Source organism: Nuphar pumila, chromosome 11, assembly GCF_984573655.1.
Source record: "Nuphar pumila chromosome 11, dmNupPumi1.hap1.1, whole genome shotgun sequence".
NCBI lineage: Eukaryota > Viridiplantae > Streptophyta > Magnoliopsida > Nymphaeales > Nymphaeaceae > Nuphar > Nuphar pumila.
The window spans coordinates 10,613,860-10,629,695 of record NC_143259.1 but is presented as its reverse complement, the minus strand read 5'-3'; positions in this window follow the sequence as shown (position 1 = coordinate 10,629,695).

The window sequence follows — 15,836 nt, the reverse complement described above, 5'->3', positions numbered from 1 at the left end:
GATCGGTATAGAGTCTGGACCAAAAGAGAGTCATGGGCTAGCAACAGACAAGTACTCTAGTTTGAGTCTAACGAAAGCAAGGCGATCAAAACTCAGGTTTTTGGCCCTCTTAGGTTGGGCTGGACATGTCCAGTGTGTAGACCCTCATTGAACACGATGAAGAAGTGGTCTTAGGATAACTATGGTGAAGGTTTAGAGAGGATCTGGGAAATAGCCTAAAGATACAAGAAAATAATATAGGCTAAAAACGGTTTTAAAGGTCAATCAAGAGAAAGTTTCGGTTCAAATCTGATATGGACTAAATCAAGAGCTTGTTGGTCACCTAGGGATATGCGTCAATGTTAGGATAGTCTGTTATAGGTTAGAAAATAGTAAAAAAGACCGTTTAAAAATTAAGAAGGTGAAAAAATAAAAATAGGTATTTTCAGGTTAATCAGGTAGATGCAGTTTTAGTTCTAAGGCTATGAAAAGCAATCTAATGCAACCTAGGGTCTAGTTACAGGTCTAAAAAACTAATATTAAAGGATTAAAGAGTTGAGTACCTAAGTTAGACTTTAGAGAGGGAGGTACAATAGAACTACGACTACAAAAGCTTCTGAGTCGTTTTCTCATCACTGTAGATTTCTTATATATTTGAAAAAAAACACGTAGGATGATTGAGATATTGAAACCATAGCCAAGTGAAAGAACCTCTTATTATCCAATCTCAAGTGTATGCATGTAATCTTTAAGGTTTGTTTAGTAGAAAAGGAGTTTTGAATCAAGTGACTACAGCCCCAAAGGGTTTCAGCATAGTGGGATGGGGCTAGGCCCCTAGGCAGACTGTGTAGGTTCAAATCAAATGGACATCACCCCTTGTGCAAGCCGAAGTGTGGCGACTTCTTGAGGTCAAGGAGTAAGCCCAGAGAGTTTTATGAGGCCAAGACAATAACTATAAGTAAGAGTCATTGCGGCTAGGTCTTTGTTCCTTGGGTCCGTATAAATATATAAAAAAAGAAAATCATGTGACTACACACTTGATTGTAGGTAGGTTTTGTAAGGACTTAAAAGATCAATGATCCACCATGCATTAAAGTTTCATGACTAAAAAATATCATATATTTCGATTGAGATAACATGATCCAAAGGTTGATCTTGAGTAAAAAAACATGTTGAACACATTTATGTGGTCAGATTGAGTCGATGCGAAAAACCTACTGAAACTTGTGAGAAAGTTAAAATGCATGTGTAACTTGTTTCTTATTAAGTGAGAAACATATTTCACATCACATGAAAAACCTACTTACTTTATATGGGAAACTCATTTCCCTTATTTGGAAAACACTGGTACATTTCTTTTAAGCTTTTTTTAAATAGGAAATTTCTGTTTTAACAAAAAGTTGGGATATGTGTGTTATTCAAAATTTAAATCTTATTTAAAAAACTAAACTTTGTATGTATTTTTAATTTTAAGAGAATGTAATATATCAGATGAATTTAAGAATTTCAAAAATCAGTATAATTGAATTTAAGAATTTCTTGCTCATTAGTTTGTTACCTTCATTAGTAGCCAATATTTTTTCATATATATATATATATATATATATATATATATATATATATATATATATATATATAAAGCAAGCCTGTATGAATCAAGTTGAGCATGCATGTCATGTTTGTGTCTAACACATCTACTTAGATGAGATGAACTCGAGCTTAATTTTTAAAAACTCGCGACAGTGTTGAAGGCCATTAAACTTTTTGTTGAAAGCAATTTCTCGATCATTTGAGTATACTGTTAGCCACTAAAAATATTCATAATCATTTAGCTTTTTGTTATACAACTCCTCATACAACTGAGATGTCACTACTTCAATGATTTTCAATTGCTCTTCATTGTATGAGAATCTAATGAGAACTTATTCAACCATGTCTTGTTACAGTAAAAACATAAAATAATTATATTGTCCAACAAACGTTTATATAGCTTATACAACATACCAAGGGTTCGACTTCTCAAATATTATTTTGCAGTGTTTTCACCCTCCATTATTTGTCCAATATCAATAGTGTATTGGTCTTCTCTTATCTTTTTGAGCCTAACTCTTCAAACATGGTATAATCATCATTATCGATATCATTTGATTCTCTATTATCCATGTCATCGTTGCTACCACTAATTGGTTGTTTCAATGCACAAACAAAATCAAAATTCATTGTATCTAGAGCTTTTTGTACTTCCATGTGAAACATTCTTGCATTTCTAACTTTTAAGAATAACCATAAAAATATCACATCCATCATCATAACTACCTTAAAAGCATAAATTGCAAAGTCTAACAACTTTTACCTAGTTTTGTCATCTGCCTTGAAAGGCTAGATGTCATCCATATTAGTGCAATGAAAATCATCGGCACTTGTTTCTTTATGTGGTTTCACATCATTTGTAGTGATCATTTGATCATGTACATCAATTGTTTATACAACTTCTTTATTACCTGTATGTCAAACATCTATATCCCTAATCAGCTCAAGCAATTGTATGCCTGAGCTCAATGTTTGAGACATCAATATCGTTAACTATTTGAGATAATTGGATATTCTTCATAAGATTGAACTCAATAGATGGTGTTTGTGATAGATACACATTTTTCACAGGATTTTCATCATTCTATTCATCAACTACTTCATGTTTAACTTTGTAAGTAATAACTTTAGCTTTGCAAGCAACTAAGTAAATGTTGCGACTAAATAACATCTATTTTACATCATCATTGTCCAACATATATATCCATATATGTTAGTTATCTACGTTTAGAGAATATCTACACCGAAAGATCATTGACTGTTCCACATATCCAGTTTTATAAGACATCATAGGTATAAATTTCTTATAGCTACTCTTTTTGGAGACCACTATAAATCTTCAAGTATGGTGATTAGTGCTACAATAGTACATTTTAACCCTTTTAAATGTCATCATTAACTGCCTACACCAACCACACAACATATCATCCATCTAATAAAAATAGCGTTTAAGAAAATGTCATCCATGTATACTTCATACATTCAATTAATATAACTACTTACAACAATCACTTTGAAAATCAACTACCCCACAATAGTTTTTGTTAGAATCAACTCAAGGTTCGGTTGGATCGGTATAGAGTCTGGACCAAAAGAGAGTCATGGGCTAGCAACACACAAGTACTCTAGTTTGAGTCTGACGAAAGCAAGGGGATCAAAGCTGAGGTTTTTGGCCCTCTGAGGCTGGGCTGGACATGTCCAGTGTGTAGACCCTCACTGAACATGATGGAGAAGTGGTCTGAGGATAACTATGGTGAAGGTTTAGAGAGGATCTGGGAAAAGGCCTAAAGATACAAGAAAATAATATAGGCTAAAAACGGTTTTAAAGGTCAATCAAGAGAAAGTTTTAGTTCAAATCTGATATGGACAAAATCAAGAGCTTGCTGGTCACCTAGGGATATGTGTCAATGTTAGGATAGTTTGTTATAGGTTAGAAAATAGTAAAATAGACCGTTTAAAAACTAAGAAGGTGAAACAAAAAAAAATAGGTCTTTTCAGGTTAATCAGGTAGATGCAATTTTAGTTCTAAGGCTATGAAAAGCAATCTAATGCAACCTAGGGTCTAGTTACAGGTCTAGATAACTAATATTAGACGATTAGAGGATTGAGTACCTAAGTTAGACTTTAGAGAGAGAGGTACAATAGAACTGCGACTACAGAAGCTTCTGAGTCGTTTTCTCATCAGTGTAGATTTCTTATATATTTGAAAAAAACCACGTAGGATGATTGAGATATTGAAACCATAGCCAAGTGAAAGAACCTATTATTATCCATTCTCAAGTCTATGCATGTATTCTTTAAGGTTTGTTTAGTAGAAAAGGAGTTTTGAATCAACTGACTACAGCCCCTAAGGGTTTCGGCATAGTGGGATGGGGCTAGGCCCCTAGGCAGACTGTGTAGGTTCAAATCAAATGGACATCACCCCTTGTGCAAGCCGAAGTGTGGCGACTTCTTAAGGGCAAGGAGTAAGCCCATAGAGTTTTATGAGGCCAAGACAATAACTATAAGTAAGAGTCAGTGCGGCTAGGTCTTTGTTCCTTGGTCCGTATAAATATAAAAAAAAAGAAAATCTTGTGACTACACACTTGATTGTAGCTAGATTTTTTAAGGACTTAAAAGTTCAATGATCCACCATGCAATAAAATTTCATGACTAAAAAATATCATATATTTAGATTGAGATAACATGATCCAAAGGTTGATCTTGAGTAAAAAAACATGTTGAACACATTTATGTGGTCAGATTGAGTCGATGCGAAAAACCTACCGAAACTTGTGAGAAAGTTATAATGCATGGGTAACTCGTTTCTTATTAAGTGAGAAACATATTTCACATCACATGGAAAACCTACTTACTTTATATGGGAAATTCATTTCCCTTATTTGGAAAACACTGGTACATTTCTTTTAAGCTTTTTTTAAATAGGAAATTTCTTTTTTAACAAAAAGTTGGGATATGTGTGTTATTCAAATTTTAAATCTTATTTAAAAAACTAAACTTTGTATGTATTTTTAATTTTAAGAGAATGTAATATATCAGATGAATTTAAGAATTTCAAAAATCAGTATAATTGAATTTAAGAATTTCTTGCTCATTAGTTTGTTACCTTCATTAGTAGCCAATATTTTTTCATATATATATATATATATATAAAGCAAGCCTGTATGAATCAAGTTGAGCATGCATGTCATGTTTGTGTCTAACACATCTACCTAGATGAGATGAACTCGAGCTTAATTTTTAAAAACTCGCGACAGTGTTGAAGACCATTAAACCTTTTGTTGAAAGCAATTTCTCGATCATTTCAGTATACTGTTAGCCACTAAAAATATTCATAATCATTTAGCTTTTTGTTTTACAACTCCTCATACAACTGGGATGTCACTACTTCAATGAGTTTCAATTGCTCTTCATTGTATGAGAATCTAATGAGAACTTATTCAACCATGTCTTGTTACAGTAAACACATAAAATAATTATATTGCCCAACAAACGTTTATATAGCTTATACAACATACCAAGGGTTCGACTTCTCCAATATTATTTTGCAGTGTGTTCACCCTCCATTATTTGTCCAATATCAATAGTGTATTGGTCTTCTCTTATCTTTTTGAGCCTAACTCTTCAAACATGGTATAATCATCATTATCGATATCATTTGATTCTCTATTATCCATGTCATCGTTGCTACCATTAATTGGTTGTTTCAGTGCACAAACTAAATCAAAATTCATTGTAAATAGAGCTTTTTGTACTTCCATGTGAAACATTCTTGCATTTCTAACTTTTAAGATTAACCATAAAAATATCACATCCATCATCATAACTATATTAAAAGCATAAATTGCAAAGTCTAACAACTTTTACCTAGTTTTGTCATCTGCCTTGAAAGGATAAATGTCATCCATATTAGTGAAATGAAAATCATTCGCACTAGTTTTTTCATGTAGTTTCACAACATTTACAGTGATCATTTGATCATGTACATCAATTGTTTATACAACTTCTTCATTACTTGTATGTCAAACATCTATATCCCTAATCAGCTCAAGCAACTGTATGTCTGAGCTCAATGTTTGAGACATCAATATCATTAACTATTTGAGATAATTGGATATTCTTCATAAGATTGAACTCAATAGATGGTGTTTGTGATGGATGCTCGTTTTCCACAGGATATTCATCATTTCATTCATCAACTACTTCAAGTTTAACTTTGTAAGTAATAACTTTAGCTTTGCAAGCATCTAAGTAAATGTTGCGACTAAATAACATCTATTTTACATCATCATTGTCCAACATATCTATCCATATATGTTAGTTATCTACGTTTAGAGAATATCTACACCGAAAGATCATTGACTTTTACACATATACTGTTTTATAAGACATCAAAGGTATAAATTTCTTATAGCTACTCTTATTGGAGACCACTATAGATCTTCAAGTATGGTGATTAGTGCTACAATAATACATTTTAACCCTTTTAGATGTCATCATTAACTGCCTACACCAACTACACAACATATCATCCATCTAATGAAAATACCTTTTAAGAAAATGTCATCCATGTATACTTCATACATTCAATTAATATAACTACTTACAACAATCACTTTGAAAATCAATTACCCCACAATAGTCTTTATTAGAATCTCCTCAAGGTTCGGTTGGATCGGTATAGAGTCTGGACCAAAAGAGAGTCATGGGCTAGCAACACACAAGTACTCTAGTTTGAGTTTGAAGAAAGCAAGGGGATCAAAGCTGAGGTTTTTGGCCCTATGAGTCTGGGCTGGACATGTCTAGTGTGTAGACCCTCACTGAACACGATTGAGAAGTGGTCTAAGGATAACTATGGTGAAGGTTTGGACAGGATCTGGGAAAAGGCCTAAAGATACAAGAAAATCAGATCGGCCAAAAATGGTCTTGAATGTCAATCAAGAGAAAGTTTCAGTTCAAATCTGATATGGACAAAATCAAGAGCTTGCTGGTCACCTAGGGATATGTGTCAATGTTAGGATAGTTTGTTATAGGTTAGAAAATAGTAAAATAGACCGTTTAAAAACTAAGAAGGTGAAACAAAAAAAAATAGGTCTTTTCAGGTTAATCAGGTAGATGCAATTTTAGTTCTAAGGCTATGAAAAGCAATCTAATGCAACCTAGGGTCTAGTTACAGGTCTAGATAACTAATATTAGACGATTAGAGGATTGAGTACCTAAGTTAGACTTTAGAGAGAGAGGTACAATAGAACTGCGACTACAGAAGCTTCTGAGTCGTTTTCTCATCAGTGTAGATTTCTTATATATTTGAAAAAAACCACGTAGGATGATTGAGATATTGAAACCATAGCCAAGTGAAAGAACCTATTATTATCCATTCTCAAGTCTATGCATGTATTCTTTAAGGTTTGTTTAGTAGAAAAGGAGTTTTGAATCAAGTGACTACAGCCCCAAAAGGGGTTTGGCATAATGGGATGGGGCCTAGGCCCCTAGGCAGACTGTGTGGGTTCAAATCAAATGGACATCACCCCTTGCGCAAGCTGAAGTGTGGCGACTTCTTGAGGGCAAGGAGTAAGCCCACAGAGTTTTATGAGGCCAAGACAATGACTATAAGTAAGAGTCAGTGCGGCTAGGTCTTTGTTCCTTGGGTCTGTATAAATATAAAAAAAGAAAAGAAAATCATGTGACTACACACTTGATTGTAGGTAGGTTTTGTAAGGACTTAAAAGATCAATGATCCACCATGCATTAAAGTTTCATGACTAAAAAATATCATATATTTCGATTGAGATAACATGATCCAAAGGTTGATCTTGAGTAAAAAAACATGTTGAACACATTTATGTGGTCAGATTGAGTCGATGCGAAAAACCTACCGAAACTTGTGAGAAAGTTAAAATGCATGTGTAACTTGTTTCTTATTAAGTGAGAAACATATTTCACATCACATGAAAAACCTACTTACTTTATATGGGAAACTCATTTCCCTTATTTGGAAAACACTGGTACATTTCTTTTAAGCTTTTTTTAAATAGGAAATTTCTTTTTTAACAAAAAGTTGGGATATGTGTGTTATTCAAAATTTAAATCTTATTTAAAAAACTAAAGTTTGTATGTATTTTTAATTTTAAGAGAATGTAATATATCAGATGAATTTGAGAATTTCAAAAATCAGTATAATTTAATTATGTTTTCTTATATCCTGATTGATCTAAACCTATGTTGATTTTAAATACCTCATTTATGATATTTAATATTTCATTAAATGTAAATATAACCAACTTTATAATAGTTTTATAGTTGTAGTTAATGTAATTTTCACATGAAATTTAGGTCTTGTTTCTCGTTTCCGTTTTTCTTATTAACAACCTTGTTCAATTGCACCAAATACTTACCCTTTTTAAAATATCACGAGATTTTCCAAAAATGAGATTTGTTATAATGGACATTGGTGTCGGTGGTCAGAGGGTCTCGGACACCTGGTCAGGCATGCACAGGCTTGACTTCGACCTATGATGTGGCCTACTAGCGAGCCAATTGACCTCACCGAAGATGGATCCATAACCATATTAATCATCCAAATAGATCCAACACCTCTTAATAGGGCATGCACTGTCGTCTGAATATGGATATGGATTATGCATGAATCCAACCAGGACCAAACATATCCAACAATATGGATATGACTTCAACCTATGATGTGGCCTACTAGTGAGTCAATTGACCTCACCGAAGATGGATCCATAACCATATCGATCATCCAAATATATCCAACAACTGTCACTGTCATGCATGATGAATTATACTCTAAACATAAAATGATCACTAAGGTGGTTAAATATAAACCTTTGAGATATTGCAGGATCTGGTTTGGATAAGGACTTGTGTCTGGGATGATTAGAAAGTTTCAAACCGAAACCCGTTTTCAACATTAGTCCCAAGTATGCATGCCACAGTTCTAGATTTCCAACATCTATGTAATTTCCTAATATTTTTTGTCAATGCTACATGATGTAATTACTTCATTATTACTGCTCAACAGAATATGTTCATGTTTGGAAAGCCAGCCTCACCTCCATCAGAGAAATCCTTTTCCTTCTCTTTTTTGAAAATAATATAAATTTTCCTTCTCTTTTTTGGAAATAATATACATTTTCCTTCTATTGGCTTTATGTTCGCCTTTAAAAGGCGAAAATGTTACTCTTAGAGCATTCGTCAACAGCCAAACAAGAGAAGATGGCTTCCAAGGCAGCGTTAATTGCGATCTTCAAGACTCTTCTGCTGCTCTTACTTGTCACTGTGCTCTTCTTCTGCGTCGGTAAAACATGTTTACCCTTGACTCCTTTTTTTATCCTTTCCTTTATATTGTTTTATTTTCTGATATATATATATATATATGTTGTTGAGGATGGGGCTGTCAAAAACATCCTGTTGTAAATGATGTTGAAATGAGAAGATGTTGTTCCCTTCATCCCAGGTTCCATTCTCACTGGGTATGCGTCTGCCTTTCACTGGTAGGCTCCATAAGGGCTGGGTTGACGACGAAAGCAGATCAGGTCATGCTGAACATGAGCGTTTTTGCTCATGCCGACATCGTGGCCATCCGATTTGCATTTTAAAAAGGTCAAAAGTCAACAAAACCACGTGGCATTTATCCAAAATGCAAACGGACGGCCATGATGTCGTATTGTTGGACATAATGCTGCAATATCAGGACATATTGCTTATATTTTTTAAGAACGAGACGAATCGGAACTGACGAGTTTAAGGGTTGCATATCTTTGAACTGCAGTTAACGGTTTCAGCGTGGAAAGGGTTGTTCCTTCTGGCGATTGCCTGGGGCCCTGCTCCCAGTTTTTGCACTGTGCGCAAGATTGCAGCGATCGTGGCTATACCGATGGACGTTGCTTTGGCCCAGAACCAACAGCGGTTTGTTGCTGCGATCGGTGATCTTAAAACAAATCTTTCAGTTCCAAACAATAATGTTGATCAGCTATGAACCGTGAAGATTTCCCTTTTATTACTTTCTTGATCAAGTGAATGGTCAAAATAAATGCAATAGACATTGCCTTTTAGGCAACAAAGACCATATCAAAAATCTGCTAATGTGCTATGTTAGACCTCTCTCTCTCTCTCTCTCTCTCTCTCTCTCTCTCTCTCTCTCTCTCTCTGTGAACATGGAATTTGAATTGGCACAACTTTTCAAGATGCAAATGAAAGATAGTGTTGCGACATAGAGTGACCTTTTAACCATAGAAACAAATTCTAATCAAAAGAATTATTCTTTCATAGTTCAAACCCGGTACCAGACATTCATTCCACATCATGACTTCACAGTGCTTGAGGCTCAATTTTCTTGACACTACACTCAACGACGTCCACCGCCACCAAATCCTCCACCAGCACCCCCACCAAATCCACCACCATTTCCACCGCCAAGTCCACCACCTGTGCCACCACCATATCGTCCGCCACCCCCGGTGCCAAGTCCACCACCACCTCCACCTCCAAACCCGCCTCCACCTCCTCCACCAATCGCAGTTCCAACGCCTGCTCCTGCACCAAACCCACCACCAACTGTTCCACCGCCTAGACCACCACCACCCCCTCCACCAAATCCTCCTCCACCATCAGCAGCTCCAAATCCACCACCTTTTCCAGCCCCACCATCACCACCCCCTCCACCGAATCCTCCTCCACCACCACCAGCTCCAAGTCCACCACCAAAACCTCCACCAGCACCACCGCCAACACCAAACCCACCACCTCCTCCTAACCCACCACCACCAAGACCGCCACCAGTGCCACCTAGCCCACCACCAGTGACACCTCCTAGCCCACCACCACCTGCACCCCCTCCTAGACCGCCACCAGTGCCACTGGATTAACACATCTAATGGTTGTGAATAGGGAGTAGGTTATATATATATATATATATATATATATATATATATATATATATATATATATATATATATAGTCACTAGAATATGAGAACTAGAAATATGGGCATTTTCTAACTCATTTTTTTTTGTAAATCCAATCATGTATAGATGTGTTCTGTATGGTGAATTTGCTAGGAATAAACTGTTGGATAATGTATTTTTGATGAAAAATCTGATTTTTGAATGCTTGAATATTTATGAAGATTATGAATCGTTGATTTTAAAGCCGTAAAAAACTCATTTACGTATTATAATCGGATGTTTCAAGAGCTAGTCCCTATAAAACCAAACAAGTGGATCACATACATCCGTATGATTAGATGTAAGAGAGAAAAAAACCCATGAAAATCATGGTTCACATGGTAGTCCTCATATTTTCAGTTCTCATATTGTAGTTGGAATTGGTTTCTTTTAACCATCCATATGGTGTGGAGGGTACTGATTTTTAAGATTTTCTGGTCATGTTTATGAAATCAGACCCGACAACATGTTCAACAAGATCCATTTGCTAGAAATTAAGGGATCATTCTTTTTTGACCAAAAGATATGATTTTATGAACTTTAAAATTTATAAAAATTCTAAGCCATTGAGTTTTGAATTCTTATAAAATTCCACTCGCATCATGCCACAATTGGATGATTTAAAAGCCGATTCTTACTAACCAAATAATGTAGATAACATATGTAAGGTTAGATTAAAAAAAAAAAAAAATTTGATAGTCCACACCCTCCTACCATTGGGAAGAGCCAATCACTATATATATTCACACGTGCACACACACACCATCTCATATTGAAAAATACCTTGCATAAATGTTGAATAGAGGTGGGCATCGGGCCAGGCCGGACCCTTTTAGAGCTGAGCCTGCAGGGCCTTAAGTGCGGCCCAGTTCTTAATGGGCTCTGTTTTGAAGAGCAGCCCATTGCCTGGCCCATTGGCCCAAAGGGCCAATGTGAAGTAGGCCAGATCCAGCCTGGCCCGACCCAAATCTGTTTTTAAATAGTAATAATTAACAAGTATCCAACTTTTCATGTACCCAACTAATTATCTTTATAGTTTTTATAAAATTAATGAGACTAATTAGCTAAATAATAATAGTTATTACAAGTTACTATGCAATAGTTATTTTTTTATATTATTAAAAAAATAATAAATAATTTAGGGCTCATGTATATAACGGGCCGGGTTTTGGCCTTGTACCTAACGGCCCGGGTTTTGGCCCGGACAGCCCGTTGCCCACCCCTAGTGTTGTTGAATTGCTTAGTTTGAACTTACACAAATGTATTATATATAATTTACATAGTGGATTGTGGAATGATATGTAGATGCTTGATTATGTGGATATGTATCATGATTGTATCAAGGCCATTTCAGCTCATTGTTTGTTCGGTCGATTAGTAGCCTGAAAACGTAGAGGTACTTGAATTATAAAACCGCAAAGCCATCCGCACTTCACATTTCTACAGGAAGGCTTGTGTTGGCAGAAGCTCATTGAAAGTCATGGTCTGTACACTCTTATCTATAATTCCCTTTTGGTACGCAATGACAAGAACAATGTCTTTGGTAAATTCTGTTGAGAGAGAGAGAGAGAGCTTGGATGTGCCTCACACCATATTTAACAGTGTTTCATTGACTTGAGCAAGAACTCTCAGTAGTTATCACACTTGATGAAATGCTTGGCATGTGCGTGGTGTGAAGTGTTACCAAAACTTGAAAATTCATCTTGTAAGACCCTGTTTGGATGACAGAGGGCAAAACCTGGTTTATACCAAATCTAAGTTTTGCCAAAAAAACCTGTTTTTTTTTTTATGTTCGGGTTGTTAGGAAACGCTCAAGCAAAAAAACCAAGAAACAAGAATAATCAAATCTCAAAGAAGAGGGACACATGGATTTACATGGAAAAAACTCCCCTCAAACTAGAGAGAGTAAAAAATCACGGTTGTCCAGAGAGAAATCTTATTGATCTTTTTTTATTGTTACAAGATAGAACGAAAAGAAAGTATTTATGCAAGGCAACGACGATAACCCTAAACCTAAACAAAACGGGTCTGATCCATAAGAAATCGGGTCTCAAACATAAGAAACCAAGACCCGCACCAGCGGGAGCCTCCAGACCCTCCTTCCTTCAAGGGCAAAAACTCTGAATCAAACTCCACAATTCATCAATCTCCCACTTGGAGACTAATACAAAAAAAAAGACCTCCATCTACCTTGTCTTCTCAATCTCTCAACAACATCTCTGGAACGGTAGCCCTCCCTCATGCTCAATGAAGGAGTCCAACTGAAGCAATGCACAACCTCGGTTTCTCAGTGGTCACACCCTTTGTCAACATATATGCTGGATTCTTGGCACCAAGAATCTTATCTAATGACAACATCCCATTATTTATCATCTCTTGAATGTAATGATACCTCAATTGAATGTGTTTTGTTCTTTAATGAAATACTGGATTCTTTGTAAGGTACAAAGCACTCTGACTGTCACTGAAGAGAACACTTATGTCATGTTCTTTGTCAATCTCCTTCAAAAAATTCTTCAACCACACCATCTCCTTTCTGACCTCGGAAATAGCAATATATTCAACTTCTGTGGTTGAAAGGGCAACACATTTCTAAAGTCTTGACATCCAGTTGATCGCTGTGTTACCAAGTGTAAACACATATCCGGGAGTGTTCTTCTGTTCGTTTACGTCTTCACCAAGGTCTGCATCTACAAAACCTTGCCAGTTTGCACTTCTCCCACTTAAACAAAGTGACATAACTGATGTCCCCATCAAATATTTCAATAGCCACTGCACAGATTTCCATTGTTCTGGTCCGGAATTCGTCATAAAATGGTTCACAACTCCCACTGCATGAGCAATGTCCGGTCTGGTGCACACCATGGCATACATGAGACTGTCAACGACTCAGGCATATGGGACCTTAGCCATTTTCTCTCGCTCCTCGTCTGTCTTTGGTGACTACTCCTTCGAGAGTTTGAAGTGACTTCCCAACGGGGTGCTCCTAGGCTTTATATCTTGAACTCTAAACCTCTCCACCACATTTTCAATATATTTTTCCTGTGATAGGTTTAGAGTTCCCTTCTCTCTATGTTGAGTGATCCGCATACCAAGAATCTGGTTTGTTGGGCCTAAGTCCTTCATCTCAAACTCTTTTGACAATTGCCACTTAAGTATGTTGATTCCTTGCATGCTAGAACCTGCAACGATCATTTTCCTTCTCTCTATCCCGAGTGATCCGCTTAAGTATGTTGATTTTTAAAAGGTGTTGCCCCCCACGACCCCCCGTCAGAGGAGGCCCCACCTGGATCCCCGCCCGCTGACCGCGCAGTAGGACCGACATCGAAGGGATCCCCCGGACCCCCCTTCCTTCAAGGGCAAAAACTCTAAATCAGACTCCACAACTCATCACGAGTGTCTACTACAAGAGATGTTGTCTTCTTTCTTTCTTTTCTTTCTTGTTTTTTTAGAAGAAATGTTGCCTTTTGTGCTAATTGGTGTTAGCTTTATGTATATTTCATAATTGATCACATTCTTATATCAGAAAAACACGTTCTAGCACTTGATCCTTAGCAAAGGAACCATGTTGAGCACATCTATGTGGTTAGATTGAATTGAAACAATTTGCACCTATGAGTTCTTGCTCATTAGTTTCTTACCTTCATTAGTAGCCAATATTTTTTCATATATATATATATATATATATATATATATATATATATATATATATATATATATATATATATATATATATATATATATATATATATATATATAAAGCAAGCCTATATGAATTAAGTTGAGCATGCATGTCATGTTTGTGTCTAACACATCTTCCTAGATGAGATGAACTGGAGCTTAATTTTTAAAAACTCGCGACAGTGTTGAAGACCATTAAACCTTTTGTTGAAAGCAATTTCTCGATCATTTGAGTATACTGTTAGCCACTAAAAATATTCATAATCATTTAGCTTTTTGTTATACAACTCCTAATACAACTGAGATGTCACTACTTCAATGATTTTCAATTGCTCTTCATTGTATGAGAATCTAATGAGAACTTATTCAACCATGTCTTGTTACAGTAAAAACATAAAATAATTATATTGTCCAACAAACGCTTATATAGCTTATACAACATACTAAGGGTTTGACTTCTCAAATATTATTTTGCAGTGTTTTCACCCTCCATTATTTGTCCAATATCAATAGTGTATTGGTCTTCTCTTATCTTTTTGAGCCTAACTCTTCAAACATGGTATAATCATCATTATCGATATCATTTGATTCTCTATTATCCATGTCATCGTTGCTACCGCTAATTGGTTGTTTTAGTGCACAAACTAAATCAAAATTCATTGTATCTAGAGCTTTTTGTACTTCCATGTGAAACATTCTTGCATTTTTAACTTTTAAGATTAACCATAAAAATATCACATCCATCATCATAACTACATTAAAAGCATAAATTGCAAAGTCTAACAACTTTTACCTAGTTTTGTCATCTGCTTTGAAAGGCTAGATGTCATCCATATTAGTGCAATGAAAATCATTGGCACTTGTTTTTTCATGTGGTTTCACATCATTTGCAGTGATCATTTGATCATGTACATCAATTGTTTATACAACTTCTTCATTACCTGTATGTCAAACATCTATATCCCTAATCAGCTCAAGCAAATGTATGCCTAAGCTCAATGTTTGAGACATCAATATCGTTAACTATTTGAGATAATTGGATATTCTTCATAAGATTGAACTCAATAGATGGTGTTTGTGATAGATGCACGTTTTCCACAGGATTTTCATCATTTCATTCATCAACTACTTCATGTTTAACTTTGTAAGTAATAACTTTAGCTTTGCGAGCAACTAAGTAAATGTTGTGACTAAATAACATCTATTTTACATCATCATTGTCCAACATATCTATCCATATATGTTAGTTATCTACGTTTAGAGAATATCTACACCGAAAAATCATTGACTTTTCCACATATCCAGTTTTATAAGACATCAAAGGTATAAATTTCTTATAGCTACTCTTTTTGGAGACCACTATAGATCTTCAAGTATGGTGATTAGTGCTACAATAGTACATTTTAACCCTTTTAGATGTCATCATTAACTGCCTACACCAACCACACAACATATCATCCATCTAATAACAATAGCGTTTAAGAAAATGTCATCTATGTATACTTCATACATTCAATTAATATAACTACTTACAACGATCACTTTGAAAATCAACTACCCCACAATAGTTTTTGTTAGAATCAATTCAAGGTTCGGTTGGATCGGTATAGAGTCTGGACC